We start from the raw sequence: 6,635 nt of genomic DNA, 5'->3' as shown, positions 1-6,635 counted from the left end.
GTTTGCAAAGGCTGGAGCTGTCCCTGAAGTTCTTCCCACACTCTGCACACGTGTAGGGCCTTCCCCACTGTGGATCATCTGGTGTCGGAGCAGGTGGGAGCTCCGAGTGAAGCTCTTCCCACACTCCCCACACGTGTAGGGCCTTTCCCCACTGTGGATCATCTGGTGTCGGAGCAGGTTGGAGATGTGAGTGAAGCTCTTCCCACATTCCCCACACATGTAGGGCCTTTCCCCACTGTGGATCATCTGGTGTCGGAGCAGGGTGGAGATCTGAGTGAAGCTCTTCCCACACTCCTCACACATGTAGGGCCTTTCCCCACTGTGGATGTGCAGGTGGGTGAGGAGGGTGGTGTTCTGGCTGAAGCTCTTCCCACACTCCCCACACGTGTAGGGCCGTTCTCCACTGTGGATCATCTGGTGTCGGAGTAGGTGGGAGCTCTGATTGAAGCTCTTCCCACACTCCCCACACGTATAGGGCCGTTCCCCAGTGTGGATGTGCTGGTGCCTCAGGAGGTCGGATCTCTTGCTGAAGCTCTTCCCACATTCCAAACACCTGAAGGCCTTTTCCCTGCTGGGAGGCTGCTCAGGGACCACCAGCTCGCAGCTCCGCCTCAAGCTCCGGCCGCCTTCCCGGCACACGCTGGCTCTTTCCTCCTCACAGCCCCCTGGGCTGGCTTTGCAGCCCCTCCTGCGGGGGCATCTCCGGCCCTTTTCCTCCCCGCTGCCTTCCTGCGCCGGGGAGCCCTTCAAAACGGCCTCTCCCACCAGGCTCTGCCGCCGGGATTTGTCCTCCGCGCTCTCCGGCCTCACCTCGGGGCCTGGGGCAGGAAGCAACAAGGACACGCAGGGGATTTGCCTCCGGCCCACAGGGAAGCCCAAGGACATCCCCCCAACTCCGGCCCCGGCAGGACGGCCATAAAAGACAAAAGACCGACCCAAAGGGGCACTGACTTCCTCCTCACCTGCCTGGGGGGCCCGCGGCATCTTCCTCTTCCTCGCAGCCTCCTCCTCCATCCGACCAAGCTCTGGGAAGCAGAAATCCTGCTGGGGGGGGAAAAACAAGGGGTGAGTGCATTGCCTTGGGGGTTTCTCCTGCCCAAGTCCAGCTCTAGGACTCACTGGGCATCTTGTGCCCATAAAAACCCCAAATCAACAACATTCAACCCAAAGACCCCTCCCAGGAGTTCCCCCTCTCTACTCTCTGGGGTTAGGGGGGTCCCCCCTGTCTGGTCTGATGGCACTTCTGCCTGCATTGGGGGTCCCCCTTCTCCGGGCTGCCGGGGGTCCCGTGGCTCCGGGGGGTTCCCACTCTCCGGGGTCCCCTTGAGTGTTGCCAGGGGGGTCCCAGGGCTCACTTCTCCCCACTCTGCCTCCCGGGGCCGGCCGGCCCTCCTCTCTCGCCTCCCACCCTCGCAAACCTCTTGGCGCTCTCGGCTCCCACCCCGCCTCAAGGCCCCCCCTCCTCTCCACACTCCAAGGCCTTCCCCCTCTCCGGGACCTTTGGGCTGCTCTTCTTTGTGCTCCCGCTCGGCTCCTCCCTCGGCTGGGCCGCCGCTTTTGGCGGGTTTCCTCCTCCGGGATCCGCCCCCTGCAGCCCTTCCCCCCTTACCCAGCCCCCTTGGGCCCCCCTTGGGCCCCCCTTGGGCCCCCCTTGCCCAATAAGTCTGATTATACAGACAAGCAATTGGTTTTAATCCACAAAACCCAAATGTAGAACCCAGCACCCTGGGGCATGAACAAAGTGCTGTTCCTTGGACCCCCCGAGTCCAAAGTAAAGGGAGAAGGAAAAACCTGCTGGTGAGAGAGCTGTTGCAGTCGGTCCAAAGTGGTGATTGCAGTCCAGTTCAGGATGGTGGTCTCAGGCTGGTTGAGAGCGGTGAGCTGCAGTCCTCCTCTGGATACCACGAGTGCTAAAAAGGTTCCGAAACTCCAGGTTTATATATTCTCCAGTTCAGGCAGGAATGCCCAGTCCTCCCCTCACAGCGGGCAATTCCATAAAAGGATGTTTAGTTTTTCTTTCAGAGCAGGGAATTCCATAAAAGGCTATGAGGATGCTCAGTCCATAAAAGGATATGAGGGTGCTCAGGACATCCCCCCCACCTCGCAGGTCTCTCCTGACAACAGTTCCTGGGAAAATGGCATGGAAGGCCAGAGAATCCACAGTTTTGGGCTACACCCATCCAGTGAGGAATCGGTCCCAGCTGTTCTAACTAGGACACTGTGTCCCTCATCGCTGCCATCATCATCATCATCGGCCTCCTGGGAGTCGGTGTCTGGAAGCTCCGATCCGGTAACTCCCGGGATGGGGGTCGGGAAGGGGCACGGATCCGCCCGGCAGCATTCCGGGGATCCTGTGCCACGGGTGCTGATCCCGCTTTCTTTCCATAGGGAAGAGGGAGGGGAATGGATACGACCCCGCGCCCACCAGTGAGTCCCAGCAGCGTGTGTGGATCCAGATCCTCTGGGCAGGGATCCCAGGATGGAGGCCGGGATTCCAGAGGGGAATGGGGGCCTAATGGCTGGAGTGGGATTGGAAGGGGATTCCAGCTCAGGGCAGGATTCCAGAGTGGGCTCAGGTGGAATTGTGGACTGGGATCAGGGCTGGATTCTGGAGTGGGATTGGGGTGGGATGGATGGAGTGGGATTGGGGTGGAATGGACGGAGCAGGATCAGGTGGGATTCTGGAGCAGTTCCTACTCTCCCTGGGCTCCACAGCCAGATCCATCCCCTGGGATGGGAACAGGGATGTGGTGACTCCTTTCCCCGCTCTCATCCCAGCAGGAATCACGGCCTGAGTGATCCTGGAGCTGGATCCGCCCCTTCCCTCTCCCTGTGGAAAGGTAGGAGCTGCTGGCAGAGCTCATCCCGCTGCTCCCACCCACCCCGGCCCCCCTGCGGCTCTTCCCGATGGATCAACTTCCTGCTTTTTCCCGTGTGAAACCTAGGACCACAATTATTCCTGAGGCTTTAATTTGGGTGTGAAAATCTCCTGCTTTGGGCAATAAATCCTGGCTCCCTCCTCCGGCATCCGGCAGTTCCTCTGTGGGAACCAGGAATAGGAATGGGGACAGGGGGGACAGGGATGGGGACACTGGGAGCAGGTTGGGGACAGCAGGAATGGGAATGGGAACTCCAGGAATGGAGAGAGAGAGAGCCCGACCCATCTGGGAGCGAGGTGTTCTGCTTTGGGGACTGCCCCTGGGAAAAGGGACTCCTTCACTGCTGGTTGCGAGCACACGGGGCTGCGAGAGCTTTGAACTGCCGGGACAGTTTCTCCCCCCCACCTGGGGATTTGGGACTTTCTTTGGTTTCTTCTGAAAGTTTTTGGTTGCACCATTTGTTGTTTATTCAGATTTTATTAATAAAAAGTTGTTTCTTTTCCACGCTTCCACCAGAAGTCTCTTAATTTCTAATTTGTAATCTTGTTTAACTAAGACCCAGTACAACCAAAAATGCCGGGAAAAGGGGGATTGGGCATCCTCAGCCCCCCATCTCCCTCTTGTTTGGGGCAATTCTGAGCTCCGGGACAACTTGATCCTCTGTTTGAGGTTCCCCTGATCTGTGGGAGCCCTGGGTGGCCAGTTTTGGGTTGCCCTGAGCTTTGGGAGCCCTGGCTGGGCGTTTTTGGTTTGCCCTGAGCTTTGGGAGCCCTGGTTGGGCATTTTTGGTGGGCCCTGAGCTCCCCCCTCCCCCACGGACCCCCCGAACCCCCCAGCCCCGGGGCTGCCGCGGGGGCCCCCAACGGCCCTCAGCCAATCCCAAAGCGCCCACGCCGCCCGCGCCCAATCCCAGCGCGCCGCGCTGATGACTCATCAGTCGCCGGGAAGACGCCTCGAAAAAAGGGCCCCAACTGCGCCCTCAGCCAAGCCCAGCGCGCCCCAAACCCCCCAAAACGGCGCCGCCCGGCTGGTTTGGGGCTGTCAGCAGCTGTCCGGCGCTGGGCATGGAGCGTGTGCGGGGAGCTGGGGCCGTGCTGGCGGTGCTGGTGGTGCTGGGAGCCCCCCCGGCTGCGGGCGAGGAGCTGTCGGGTGAGCGGGGGGGTGGGAAAGAGGGGAGAAAACAGGGTGTGGGAACCGGGAAAGTGAGTAGGAGGAGGGTCAGAAGGCCCAGAGTGAGTGGGAGGGTGGTGGGAGCCCCAAAGTGAGGGCGGGGGAGTCTGGGGATTGAGGGGACGGTGGGAAAGGGGTGGGAGAGGGGGGAAAGAGGGGGTGTGGGAGAGCAGACAGAGGGGTGCCATGGGGGTCTCTCGGTTTCCCTTGAGCCCTGGAGCGGTTCCCTGCGGTTTTGGGGGTTGGTTGCGCAGTGGGGGGTTCCCCAACCCCCCTGTCCGTCCCCGGGGGGCTGATGGGGGGGTTCCCCCCTAGCCAAGAGCCGGTGCTGGGGCGTCCGTGGAGCAGAAAGGGGTGGGAAAGGGGGGTCCGGTGTTGTCCCCTTCAGATCCCACCCTGCTGTGGGAGGCTGGGGGATGATGGGGAGGGGACGGGACACGCCCTGACCCGTGTCCTGCACACACAGGGGTGTTCCAGGAGATGGTAAAGCACGAGTGTCACTTCATCAACGGCACCGAGCAGGTGAGGTAGGTGCTGAGGTACATCCACAACCCGGAGCAGTTGGTGCACTTCGACAGCGATGTGGGGGTCTATGTGGGGGACACCCCGGATGGGGAGATCCAGGCCAGGTACTGGAACAGTGACCCAGAAAGGCTGGAGTACAAACGAGGTGAGGTGGACAGGCTCTGCCGGCACAACTACGAGTTGTCCACCCCGTTCCTGGTGAACCGCAGAGGTGAGCGTGGGGCAGAGCGGGTCCCCTCAGCCCCTGCCACGGGAATGACCCTGGAGCCCCTCAAACCCTCGCTGGGAATCACCCCAGACCCCTCAGCCCTCCCTGTGCCCTTTCCCGTGGTCTTTGGACTCCTTCCAGTTCTTTGGACTCCATCCCAGTCTCTCCCAGTGCCCCCCCGCGTCTCCACCCCACTGGGGCCACCGAGCTCACACCCCTCAGCCAATCCCAGCGCGTCTCTCTGATGACGCTCCAGTTGCCAGGCAGACCCAAAGCAAAGACTTCCCTCACCACCACTCAGCCTCCCAGTCCCCATCGCTTCCTTCCCAGTCCAGACCAGTCATTCTCAGTCTCTCTCATTGCACTCTCAGATCCTCTCAGTTCATTCCCAGTCGTTCTCACTTCACTCCCACATCTCCCAACTCTCTCCCCAGTACCCACCAGCCCATCCCCTTCTAGCGCAGTCTATTCCCACTCCCTCCCAGTGCCATCCCAATCCCTCCCAATGTCCTACAAGCCCTCTCCCCTGTCTCTGCCAGTGCCCCCCAGCTCAGCCCAGTGTCTCCCCCGTCCCTGCCAGTGCCCCCCAGCGTGTCCATCTCGCTGGTGCCGTCGAGCTCCCAGCCCGGCCCCGGCCGCCTGCTCTGCTCCGGGATGGATTTCTGCCCTGCGCCGGTGCAGGTGAGGTGGTTCCAGGATGGGCAGGAGCTGCCGGAGCACGTGGTGGCCACCGACGTGGTCCCCAACGGGGACTGGAGCTGCCAGGTGCTGGTGATGCTGGAAATCCCCCCCCCCGGCGCGGGGTCACCTACAGCTGCCAGGTGGAGCACGTCAGCTTGGAGCACCCCCTCAGCCGGCACTGGGGTACGGCCCGGCCCCCCAGCACCGGGGGCACACTGGCAGGGGGGCCGGGGGAGAAAGGGGGCAACTGGGGATGACTGGGAGGGAGTTTGGTGGGTGCTGGGGGTGACGGGAGGGGGGTGGGAGGGTCCGAAAGGGTCTGGGAGGGGCTTGGTGGGATCGCAGAGGGGCTGGGAAGGGACTGGCAGGAGGTTTGAGGGACCCCCGGGTGGGCTGGGGGAGAGCGGGCCGGGCTCTGTGGGGTGCCGGGGGGTGCGTGGGAGGAGGTTTTGGGGGTGCTGACCCCCCCGGCTCCCCCCAGAGATGCCACCGGACACCGTCCGCAGCAAGATCCTGGTGGGGGTCGGGGGTTGGTCTTCCTGGCGCTGGGGCTCGGCTTCTACCTGCGGGAGAAGGTAAAGGGGGGTCCCCGGGGGTCATGTCTCCCCCCTTGCTCTCCCACAGCCTCTGGGTCCCCCCTGCCCCCCCAGCCCTTTTTCTCTCCCCCCCTTTTCTCTCCCCACAGAGCTCCTGAGCCGCCGGCGGCCGCAGCCCCTCCCTGTGGCCTCGGGCCCAGCCAGGACCCCCCAAACCCTGCGCTGATTTTGGGGGGTTGCCTGTCCCCCCCTTCCCTGTATTTCTTCCCGCACTAACCAGCTGTTCCCAGTGTTCCCAGTAAAGCTTCTCAGTGCTCTGCAGTCCTACTCACTGGAGAGAAGGGGCTGGGGGTGACTTGGGGGGAAACCGCGGGGGGAGCAGAGTTTGAGAGGGGCAGAACCAGCCCCAGGATGGATCGGGAATGGGGAACCCCCTGAGTCCTCCACGTGTCACCCTGTTCATGGGGGGGGTTGTGGGGGCATCTGCACCCCAACAGGGCACCCAGCGCACCCCAAGAGGTGCCAGGACCCACGTAAACCCCGTAACAGAGGTGCTGGGAATCCCAAATTCAGTGGCAGGGGAGTGGTACCCCCCAAAGGAGGATGGGGGTGAGACAGGACTGAGGAGTGGGGAAT

The 6,635-nt window shown here is 62.3% G+C and overlaps 1 long non-coding RNA gene and 1 pseudogene across 1 annotated transcript; both read left to right on the top strand.

The window, feature by feature from the left end:
• Positions 1-2,191: 2,191 nt before the first annotated feature.
• LOC120322571 lies at positions 2,192-3,048 on the top strand. The gene is made up of 3 exons (XR_005562347.1): positions 2,192-2,290; positions 2,389-2,427; positions 2,782-3,048. It is a non-coding gene; the product is annotated as an uncharacterized LOC120322571 (long non-coding RNA).
• A 919-nt stretch (positions 3,049-3,967) lies between these two features.
• LOC113982777 lies at positions 3,968-6,032 on the top strand (annotated as a pseudogene).
• Positions 6,033-6,635: the final 603 nt, after the last annotated feature.

The sequence above is a fragment of the Pipra filicauda genome, unplaced genomic scaffold (genome assembly GCF_003945595.2).
Source record: "Pipra filicauda isolate LSUMZ 115617 unplaced genomic scaffold, ASM394559v2 scaffold1321_size17867_pilon, whole genome shotgun sequence".
Classification (NCBI taxonomy): Eukaryota; Metazoa; Chordata; class Aves; order Passeriformes; family Pipridae; genus Pipra; species Pipra filicauda.
The sequence above is the reverse complement of the archived record's forward strand: the minus strand, read 5'-3'. Positions and strand labels throughout refer to the sequence as shown.